The 11,894-nt window shown below is 42.7% G+C and overlaps 1 protein-coding gene across 9 annotated transcripts in view; it reads right to left on the bottom strand.

Annotated features, from left to right (window-relative positions):
- Positions 1-11,894, bottom strand: part of CACNA2D3 (calcium voltage-gated channel auxiliary subunit alpha2delta 3) — a 933,834-nt gene that overhangs the window by 728,718 nt on the left and 193,222 nt on the right. The window lies entirely within an intron of this gene.

The raw sequence follows: 11,894 nt of genomic DNA, 5'->3' as shown, positions 1-11,894 counted from the left end.
TGGATATTAAACTGTATTTCAAAATTATTAAGCCAATTAGAAAGAAGTATGAAACTGACTCTGGCTGTCCTGGGAGACTGAACTAGCACCCAGGAAAGGAATACTTTTTAACCCAATTAAACTACCATCTGTCTGTTCACAAGGGACTGATTTCACCCACAGTTTACTCAAATTCTTAATAAAGACAATTTTTCATTTAAAATCCATCACATACCCTCATAGTTTATCTGTTTAAAATGTGCAGTTCTCAAAGTGATCCCAAAACTCCTGTGAGTCCCTGAGACCCTTTCAGGGTCCGTGAAGTCTTCTTTTTTCCAAAAGCATATCTGTGTGAAGCCAGATTTTCTTCAGCAACCAATCACAAAAGACTGAACACAGAAACTGATATGGGAATCCACTTGTTTTCTCTTAAGTCAAATATTAAAGAGATTTGCAAAATGAAAAAAGGCCACTCCTGTTATTTTTTTTTTTACTGGAAAGTATTGTTATTTTCCATAAAATATAATACATATATTAACATGTAATTAGTTTTTTATCCTTGTACTAATCACTTTTTGAATTTCTTGGTTTTAATTTCTAATATGGTAAATATCAATAGATACAAGCAACCCACATAAACAGAAGTTCTCAGGCGGTCTCAGGACTCTGTAGGAGTATAAAGGATCCTAAGACCCAAAAGTTGGTTTAACTAAAGATTTAATTTTGTTCTTAGTGTCAGAAAATATTGTTTATTGATAAAAACCTTCCAAATGGAGTTTATAATACTTTTAATGTCAACATGAAGCCATGATATTTATTTGGTTATCAGACAGCTGGGGAATTAAAGATACTGGGGAAGATACGTTTACTCTTATTTGTGGGGAACCTCTGAATCAGCTTACTAATTCCTCACCTACCCCAAGCTCTTACCCAGGGAAACCAAGGGGTTCCACATCTCATCTGGCTCTAGGGACCTTAAGAGTTAGTTGTAAAAAGAAAAATATATTACATTTTAATGGCAGAATAATTTTTGAGATATAAATTTATATTTTCTCTCCATTCATTCCTCCCATCCTATACCTTCAAACTGTAAACTGGGAGGCTCAGCTTCTCCTTGACTCGAGGAAGAGTGTGTGTGTGTGTCACACAAAACGCTTCCCTTCCTTGCTCAAATGTCCAAGTCTTTGAGGCAGTAATACTGTGTATCCTGAAATGAGATTAGTGTTTGAGGACAAAGGGATGGACTCTAGGGAAAGCAACTAATGTAAAGAGAGAATTCCTCAGATCCTTAAACCAAAACAAAATCCTTAGTCTCGAGGTGAGGCTGGAGGCATCTGGCCATGTGTTCTAGGAGCAGCAAGATAATACTCTCTTAGCCTGGGCAGCATATTGAGACCCCGTCTCTACAAAGATTTTTTTTTTTTTTAATTAGCCAGGTGTGGTGGCTCCCACTACTTGGTGAGCTGAAGTGGGAGGATTGCTTGAGCCTGGGAGGTTGAGGCTACAGTGTGCTATGATCATGCCACCATACTCCAGCCTAGGTGACACAGTAAGACCCTGTCTCAGAAAAAGAAAAAAAAAATACTCTTCTTACCCTTATAAGCAGGTAGGAACCTAGACATGGACTCCCCAGCACCCCCCTATTCAATGGCAGAGGGGAAGGGTAGGAAGGGATCCTAAGAATGGGCACCAGAGCCTCTGACCTGAATATTAGACCCAAGAGCTTGGAGTTTCTCAGCATTAAGTTGATCCTGGAAAAATTAAGAAGTAATATTTCTGGACCATGTGAGTCTAGACCAAGATTGACATCTGCTACACTGCTTATAAGATGTTTTGAACTGCTTTGCATGGTCCTATAATTGATCATGAGCTGTAATTCATACATCCCCCATGCCTTGAAAACATCCATAAAAATCTTAGGAGTTTCTCTTGCATCTCACCTGAAAAACTGTTTATTACTTCAATCTAGACTTTCCCCTCTTCCCACCAAAGCTATCCTGTTCTCCAATGCAAGAAGGCTTCGTGCTCCATCCCAGCCCACAAAACCCTCTGTGTTCTTCTCTCCTGGCATCATAGATTGTGTGGCCCAGGAAGCAAGGACAGGTCCTTCTGGTTGCCACCATAACCCACAGCAAACATAAAGGACTTTTCTGGATGAAGCCTATTGCAGAGCAATTGCAATTTTACAATGCAAGGGAGATGCAAGGAAGGACACCACTGCATTTTCCTGTGGTTCTATAAGGCTGCTATGGTTTGAATGTGTCCCCCAAAGTTCATGTGTTAAAAGCTTAATCCCCAATACAGCAGTACTGGAAGATGGGACCAATAAGAGGTGATAAGGTTATGAAGGCTCTACCCTAATGGATTAGTGTCGTTATCACAGGAGTAGGTTAGTTATGGAAAACTGCATTTGTTATAAAAGTGTGTTTGGAGCTGGGCATGGTGGCTCACCTCTATAATCCCAGCACTTTGGGAGGCCAAGGCAGGTGGATCACCTGAGGTCAGTCAGGAGTTCAAGACCAGCCAGAACAACATGGTGAAACCCCGTCTCTACTAAATATACAAAAAATTAGTCAGACATGGTGGCAGGCGCCTGTAATCCCAGCTACTCTGGAGGCTGAGGCAGGAGGATCACTTGAACCTGGGAGGTGGTGGTTGCAGTGAGCCAGGATCTCAAGATCACACCATTGCACTCCAACCTGGGCAAGAAGAGCAAAACTCTGTCTCAAAAATAAATAAATAAATAAAGCAACTCTAGCGCCCTCTTGCTCTCTGGCTCCCCTTGCCCTTCTACCACCTGCCATGAGATGATGAAACAAGAAGGCCCTGGCCAGATTCGAGACCCCTGACCTTGGACTTCCTAGGCTCCAGAACTGAAAGAAATAGATCTCTTTTCTTGTAAATTGCCCAGTCTGTGATATTCTGTGACAGCAACACCAAACACAGTAAGGCAAAGAGAAACCTTCCCTACCCCTACCTTGGGAAGTTGATTGGACTGGCCTGGGAGGTGGGGCCCTGGCCAGCCCAACACTGGCTCAAACTAAGAGCGTGCTCTGGTATGTGAATAAAACTTCAATGACAATCACTAAGACTATCCCGAAGTTCAAATGGAAGCCAATATCTTTGGAGACAAAAATCCCAGGAGTTCTCTGCTGTCTGCCAGGTGTGCTCCAAAAACCAACAGTGAAACCCAGCTTATACCCAAGGCTGATTCACCACCAAAAATATAAAGTTCAAGACTGAGTAAAACAAATGAAACTAATGCAGCCTAGTATTTATAGTTGGTGAAATGAAAGTCTTAATTCTGTAATTAACGTAATCTAGAGGCTTAAGATAAAAACAAAATGGATTTCACAATTCATCTTTATCTGAAGTTTTGGTTTTAAATCAGGCCTCAATATTCTGGCCATATCTGTTATTTGCATATGTTTCTCTCCCAATAGACCTCTAGAAGGGAATCGGTTTATTTAACACTAACTTTCCACCAAGTTTTCAGTGAGATCTCTTGTTTCCCACTTTTTGCTTCTGAGTCTGCCCTGTGAACAGAAGCCCCAGGACTTATGGCAGGTTGTCAGTCTCCCAGGGCTACTGGTGCCTGTGACATTGCTAACTAATCTCAGCAGAAAGCTCTCTGCCAAGTTGTGGGTTCTAGATCTGGGAAAAGCTGAGCCATTCCTCTTCTAGCCTGAGTACCCATCCTTTAGGCCACATGCCAACAGGTGTTCCTTGCAAATGGGCCAAGAATATACTACTTTCTCATCACCCTGGGGAAGTTACCTCATAAGCAAAAAGCACTCTGTCCTTCCAAGACATGTTAATGCCTGCTGGAATCAGGTCAGAATAATGTAATGCCTTACTCTTTCTAGGAAATGTTTCACTTTGCTGGAAACAAAAGATTTTGAAGAACAGAGAGAGTAACTCAATGATAGTTATTAATCAATCAAAAGCCCTTAGTAACTTAGAATGTTGATATATATCAAAAACTATTGAAAAGGTATCTGCAGTAGAAAACCAAGCAATTTGACCTCCAGCAACTGGATACAGTGAGTTACTCCTGTACAACAGAAGTCCACACAGCCATCCCAAACTGAGTCAGAGAAGGCAGGAAACAGTGTCACAATATATGACAGATGCTAACTGCTTACTTTTTGTTTTAAATCACTAATTCACACATACACACACACACACACACCCTGCTAGGAAGACATACACAGTGTTCACAGCCAGCAATACAATCACAAATGATGTTTTTTCTTTCTTTTGCTTACCTGTATTTTCTAATTTTTACAATAAACATACCATTTTACATTCAAAAAATATAAAAGTTGTAGTTATGTTTAGAATAGAATATGAGCACCTAATAAACAGATTTCTTTAAGGGAATGTGGTCCCAATTAGACTCTTTGCAGTTAAGTGACATGTCTTCATTGACAGCATCTAAGGAAGTCAGTAAAGTGAGTCCTATGTGGGTCACAGGCCCAGGAGGTGCCAGAAGCTTTTCACCTACAATTTTGTCTAATCTTCACAAGCCCCCATGTTGCAGGTGGAGAGCTGAGGCACAAAGAGGGCCAGCTAGTGTTGAAGGTCAGCTTGTTAGAGAGAAGGTTCAAACCTAGCAGGGTCTGCCTTCTAACTGCTCCATCTTTTGACCTTACAGGGAAGGGGAATAGAGGGATAGGTGAGTGAGTGTCTAAAAATTTGTAAACTTGTTTCAGAGGACCCGTTTTACTGCTATAAAAACACGTTTTGTTGATTTTGTAGCCAACAGTGACTTGAACTTGGCAAGAGAGGCAAATACCAAAACCTGGAGACAGCGGCAGTTAATAGGGGCTGCAGCAGTTCACACAGCTGCTCCAGGCCTCCTGGGCTCATTTGAAGTCATGAGAGTCGATTGTCCTTTCACAGGGCCTTTGTGGGGTGGGTTGGGAGCCTTCCCTCAAGGCGCAGACGTAGCTCTCAACAATAAAAACACCTGAGAGGAAAAAGCAAGCCCACTCTGAAGGCGGCCCTGGAACCTCAGTTAGAAATTGCTCCATGGCCACATGCAGGCTACCAACTGGCTTCTGTTCCCTAAGGTACCAAAAAAGACCTGGAGAAAAAGTACCTAACATTATTCCTTCTCCTCCTGGGCTTTGTCTCCCCACACAGCTGGGCAGGCAATGGGCCTTTTTATTTTCTATAGCTTCAAGGATGTCACTACAGATTACTTTTGTTTCATGTAAAAGCAGTCATCCTTCAACTGAGAAAAGGAGTTAGGAAAGTATTACCAGGTCCCTGTAAACACAAAGGGAAGGCAGAGAGGAAAACAAAAATGGAAGTGATGGCTATGGCACCAGAGGAAAGGTTTGGGCCAGGCTGGCTTTGTATCCTGTCTCCAGCACTCCATCTGTTTGTTCTGCAAACTATACTGGCTGTCTCTGGTATGCCAGGCAGGGTGCTGGACGCCAAGCACATCGTAAGGAGTAAAGTGATGTTTACAAAAGCTTGCTGTCTAAATTCTCAAAAGAAGACATACAAATAGCCAAGAAACATGAAAAAATGCTCAAGATCAGTAATGATCCGAAAAATGCAAATCAAAACCGCAATGTGATACCACCTTACTCCTGCAAGAGTGGTCATAATCCAAAAACCAAAAAATAATAGATGTTGGTGTGGATGTGGTGAAAAGGGAACACTTCTACACTGCTGGTGGGAATGTAACCTGTACCTGCCACTGTGGAAAACAGTGTGGAGATTCCTTAAGGAACTAAAAGTAGAACTACCATCTGATCCAGCAATCCCACTACTGGGTATCTACCCAGAGGAAAAGGAGTCATTACACAAAAAAGACACTTGCATATGCAGCACAATTTCCAATTTGCAGCACAATTTGCAATTGTGAAAATGTGGGACCAACCCAAATGCCCATCAATCAATGAGTAGATCAAGAAACTGTGGTATATACCACCACGCAGCTATAAAAATGAATAAATTAATGGAATCCATTGCAACCAGGATGGAACTGGAGATCATTATTCTAAGTGCAGTAACTCAGGAATGGAAAGCCAAACATCTTCTGTTCTCACTCATACACGGGAGCCAAGCTACGAGGATCCAAAGGCATAACAATGACACAGTGGACTTTGGGGACTTGGGGGAAAGGGTAGGAAATGGGTGAGGGATAAAAGACTACAAACTGGGCTCAGTGTATACTGCTTGGGTGATGGGTGCACCAAAATCTTACAAATCACCACTAAAGATCGCACTCCTGTAACCAAACACCACCTGTTCCCCAAAAACCTGTGGAAATAAAAAAAAAAAAAAACTTTTTTTAAAGAAAGCTTGCTATTTAATAGCCAGAACATTCTGAGGAGGAAGCAGGCAAGGAAGATACGGCATCAGGGAAAGCCTGATGATGGTAGTCAGGGCAGTGACTCCCATCTTGCCAAACCCTGTGCGGATGACAAGGCTGGGGGTGGGGTGAGAGGTGCAACAGGGGATGAGGATGCCAGGAAGAGGAAGCAGCAAGGAGGAGAGTCCAGCGGAGAGGCTGCTGGGGCTCAAGGAAGTGTTCGCTGTCCCACTGCACTGGAGCATGGATGGCCATGGTGGACAACTTTGGTGAGAGATGAGGCCACTGAAGTGAGCAGAGGCCAGGTCATCAAGGGTGGTGTGCTAGGCGTAAGAGTTTGAACCCCATCCTGATGTGGGGAGGGGGGTGGGGCTGTGGGGACAAGCAACAACTGGAGCCACCAGTTGGGGGCGGTGTTTGAGGGTAGAAAGGATCAGTGATCAGGTGTGTGCTTTTGAATAACCTCAGTGTGCAGAATAGAGAGAAAGGGGGCAAAACTGGATGGAGACAAGGGAGCCAGAGGCTGCAATGGCCAGGACTCGTGAGACAGCAATGGGGAGGGGCCCCAAGAGGCAGAGGAATGAGAGGCAGGGCTCCTCGAGAGACACCAAGGTTTCTGGGGGCCAGACACAGCAACACTTTGGGCCAGCTAGCTGAGTCAATTTAAGAAAGCCATTAACCTCCCGAGCTTCAGCGTCCTCATTCAGAACACCACTGAAGATGATGTCCGTCGTCCAAGGCTGCCCTGCAGTCTTACCAGGAATACATCTGTCGAAGCCCCCAGCACAGTGCCTGCACATAATCGACCACTCCAAATCCTAGTGCTACCTTACTTTTTTATCTTGGCATTTCTGGCTACAGAGGATTCTAGCAAGCATTGTGTTTCCATATTCCTAAACAGAAGCTCTTCATGTAACAGACAAATTCCGACAGGGTGTGGATGATGTTGATGTCTTTGCTGGGCCTACCCCGGCCTGGTGCAGCAGCCAGAGATGCCCCAACAAAGCAGCCTGTGGATTTGGCCAGGACCAGGGTCTAGGCAGAAGGCATTGTATGTCACATTTGTGATATGGAAAAAGGGCAAGCCTGAGAAACTTTGTATTTCCTCTGTTACAAGACAGCCTCTGAAGCTTCCATCCCTTCTGTTAGCAGAATCAGCATTTGGCAGGAAATCCTGTGGTGAGCCAAGGACATTTATCTTTTGAGAAGGGAGACACAGAAATGCATTATTTCTGCAGCATCTATTTTGCCAGATCATTTCACACAAACACCACGAAGAGAAAAGCACTACTTCACTGTCAGAACACTTAATGTTGTTCATACGTTTGAGTCGTTTTTTTTTTTTTTCCTATGTGAGAACTGCATATCTAGAAGTGAGTCACCTAGAACAGCCCCCACAGAGGGAGCTCCAGTCAGTAGACTTCTGGCCAATCATAATTAATTAGGATAAAAGCCAAATATGGAAGAGGGGCTCTGGGTGCACTTGGCACCAGGGAAAAATGCCCTCTGCAGAGGATGGATGCAGGAAGCATCATTAGCCAAAGGGTGGGTGCATGTTAACATAGTCTCTTGGCTAAATTTTCTCATCAAAAACTGAAATTACACCTCTAGAGCTGGCATAATTTAATCACTGCATGCACTGCATGAGGCTTACCAGAAGGCCGTGGCGGGGAGATGGCACAGCAAGGACCTCCCCATCCCCAAGTGAAAATGTGGAGCGTTTGCCTTGAAGTCCACAACCTGAAGCAAATGAGCACCTTCTCTATCCCTCTCCCCAGCCTCTGGCGCTTCCCTTAAAATCCTCGAATCCAGATCCCCCAGTAACCGTGACACTGGGACAGCAACCCAGAGATGGTCCAAGCCCAAAACACTTTAAGTTGCTTTGTTATATAAGAGTGAAAGGAGCCTCAGGTTCCCACCCTAAGGTTCTTTTTTTTTTTTTTTTTTTTTAATCTTTTTATTCCTTCAAGCTCTGAAATAGCCACAGTGCAAGAGATAAATTCATTAAACCAATCATTTAAGATGGGATTATGCCAATACGAAAAAGAAACTTAAACTGAGAATGTTGCTATCTTCTTTCACTCAACAAATATTTACAAATTGCTTACCATGTGCCAGGCTGCAGGGAGATAGGAGGAAATGCGTTGACAAACAAATGTGGTTCCCTTGGGGTAAAAGAAGGCTTATTTTTGGTTCTTATTTTTATTTAAAAATAAGTTAATGAAGAGCCTTATGGATCATTTTTTATGATTTTTTTATTATTTTTTATGATCTTTTTTATGGATATTTTAGTTCTTATTTTTATTTAAAAATAAGTTAACGCAGAGCCGTATAGATCATTTTTCAGTAAACTTTCACCCTCATAACCTGCACAGCTGGTCTGTGTGCCTCCTCTGGAGGGCACACTGGTCTGCCATGCAGGTATGTTACTTCTGCCAGATGTGCAAGGGTGCTCTGGCCAGGGGCAGGAAGGACTGGCCATCACAGTCACCAGGAAGAAAGAGGATCACAGGAAGGGTTGTAAAATGATGGATTAGTCGAGGTTCCTGGAAAAGAGGATGCCTATGTAGCATATATGATTCCATTTCCTAGAAGATATAGTCTAGGAAGAACCCTGGTAATGTAATGAGACTGTCATGAGTCATTATGAGGCAGGACATCTGTGACCAAGGCTTGATAGAAAGGGGCAGCAAGAGGAGGTGTAGAGGGAAGAAGAGAAAGAGGGGACAGTCTCTTTAGGTTGCATATAAGCTGTAAATTCATTCTCTATCCCTCCAGTGGGGTTAGAGTGATGTAGTTCCCATTCTGTCTCCCTCAACTTACTCCTAGTGAAGACATCTGACCACAATGGGGTCCGTGGAAAGAATCTGCATCAATATTGCTGCCGTGATACTGACCTGAAGCCTGGCAGCAGCATCCTGCTTGGCTTAGAATTACTAGCCAGGGTTCAAATCACAGTAGAATCAACAATGTGTACTTGCTAGGGGCAAGCAGTCCTAATACCAGCTTAAGGTTTGGCATGGTACTAGGACCAAGGACTCTCTAGCCAGATGTTCCATGTTCAAGTCCTCATGTTACCACATCCAACCATGTAACAAGCTGATCAGCCTCCACCAGGGTTCTTTCTTTGACAGTAAAGTGGATAAGACCAGACCTCATACTGCTCTTGAGATGATCAAATGATGTGAAGTGTGTAAAGTATGCATCAGAGTGCTGAACACAGAGTAAAATACTCACAGATGGTGATGGCGATGGGAGAAGATAATATATCTCCATATTTGTTCTAAAATTTCTGAAAAAATTCATTCTTTTGCCTCAACAACAAGGAGAAACTTGCAACCAACATTTACAACCTAACAGACCAACTAGCTCCCAATGCTGCTCTGGGCAATGGCATTTTTCTAATACATTCACAAGGCTCCAGGGACTTTTCAATGATAATTATTTGGTGAGAACTCTGTTCTGGCAGAAATTGATTGCTAGAAGGCTATATTTTTTTTCACCATTTAATTATTTTATTGCATTTTAGGTTTTGGGGTACATGTGAAGAACATGCAAAATTGTTGCATAGGTACACTCGTGGCAGTGTGATTTGCTGCCTTCCTCCCCATCACCTACATCTGGCATTTCTCCCCTTGCTATCTCTCCCCAGCTTCCCACCCCCCACCATCCCTCCCTTATTTCCCCCCAACTGACCCCAGTGTGTAGTGCTCCCCTCCCTATGTCCATGTGTTCTCATTGTTCAACACCCGCCTATGAGTGAGAACATGCAGTGTTTGATCTTCTGCTCTTCTGTCAGTTTGCTGAGAATGATGGTTTCCAGGTTCATCCATGTCCCTATAAAGGACACAAACTCATCATTTTTGATGGCTGCATAATATTCCATGGTGTACATGTGCCACATTTTCCCTATCCAGTCTATCGTCGATGGGCATTCGGGTTGGTTCCAGGTCTTTGCTATTGTAAACAGTGCTGCAATGAACATTCGTGTGCACGTGTCCTTATAGTAGAACGATTTATAATCCTTTGGATATATGCCCAGTAATGGGATTGCTGGGTCAAATGGAATTTCTATTTCTAGGTCCTTGAGGAATCGCCACACTGTCTTCCACAATGGTTGAACTAATTTACACTCCCACCAACAGTGCAAAAGTGTTCCTATTTCTCCACATCCTCTCCAGTATCTGTTGTCTCCAGATTTTTTCATGATCACCATTCTAACTGGCGTGAGATGGTATCTCAATGTAGTTTTGATTTGCATTTCTCTGATGACCAGTGATGATGAGCATTTTTTCATATGTCTGTTGGCCTCATGTATATCTTCTTTTGTAAAGTGTCTCTTCATATCCTTTGCCCACTTTTGAATGGGCTTGTTAGTTTTTTTCTTGTAAATCTGTTTTAGTTCTTTGTAAATTCTGGATATCAGCCCTTTGTCAGATGGGTAAACTGCAAAAATTTTTTCCCATTCTGTTGGTTGCCGATTCACTCTAATGACTGTTTCTTTTGCTGTACAGAAGCTGTGGAGTTTGATTAGGTCCCATTTGTCTATTTTGGCTTTTGTTGCCAATGCTTTCAGTGTTTTGGTCATGAAGTCCTCGCCTACACCTATGTCCTGAATGGTTTTGCCTAGATTTTCTTCTAGGGTTTTTATGGTGTTAGGTCTTATGTTTAAGTCTTTAATCCATCTAGAGTTAATTTTCGTGTAAGGTGTCAGGAAGGGGTCCAGTTTCTGCTTTCTGCACATGGCTAGCCAGCTTTCCCAACACCATTTATTGAACCGGGAATCCTTTCCCCATTGCTTGTTTTTGTCTGGTTTGTCAAAGATCAGGTGGTTGTAGATATGTTGTGTTGCCTCTGAGACCTCTGTTCTGTTCCATTGGTCTATATCTCTGTTTTGGTACCAGTACCATGCTGTTTTGATTACTGTAGCCTTGTAGTATAGTTTGAAGTCCGGTAGTGTGATGCCCCCCGCTTTGTTCTTTTTGCTTAGAATTGACTTGGCTATGCAGGATCTCTTTTGGTTCCATATGAAGTTTAAGGTGGTTTTTTCCAGTTCGGCAAAGAAGGTCATTGGTAGCTTGATGGGGATAGCATTGAATCTGTAGATTACTTTGGGCAGTATGGCCATTTTCATGATATTGATTCTTCCTAACCGTGAACATGGAATGTTTCTCCATCTGTTTGTGTCCTCTCTTATTTCATTGAGCAGTGGCTTGTAGTTCTCCTTGAAGAGGTCTTTTACGTTCCTTGTTAGTTGTATTCCTAGGTATTTTATTCTCTTTGTGGCAATTGTGAATGGAAGTTTGTTCTTGATTTGGCTCTCTTTAAGTCTGTTATTGATGTATAGGAATGCATGTGATTTTTGCACATTGATTGTGTATCCTGAGACTTTGCTGAACTTGCTTATCAGTTTCAGGATGTTTGGGGCTGAGACGACGGGGTCTTCTAGATATACAATCATGTCGTCTGCAAATAGAGACAATTTGATTTCCTCCTTTCCTATTTGAATGACCTTTATTTCTTTTTCTTGCCTGATTGCTCTGGCTAGAACTTCTAATACTATATTGAATAGCAGTGGTGAGAG

The sequence above is a fragment of the Sapajus apella genome, unplaced genomic scaffold (genome assembly GCF_009761245.1).
Source record: "Sapajus apella isolate SASKATOON/1434 unplaced genomic scaffold, GSC_monkey_1.0 scaffold23, whole genome shotgun sequence".
NCBI classification, from domain to species: domain Eukaryota; kingdom Metazoa; phylum Chordata; class Mammalia; order Primates; family Cebidae; genus Sapajus; species Sapajus apella.
This window is presented reverse-complemented; position numbering and strand designations above follow the sequence as displayed.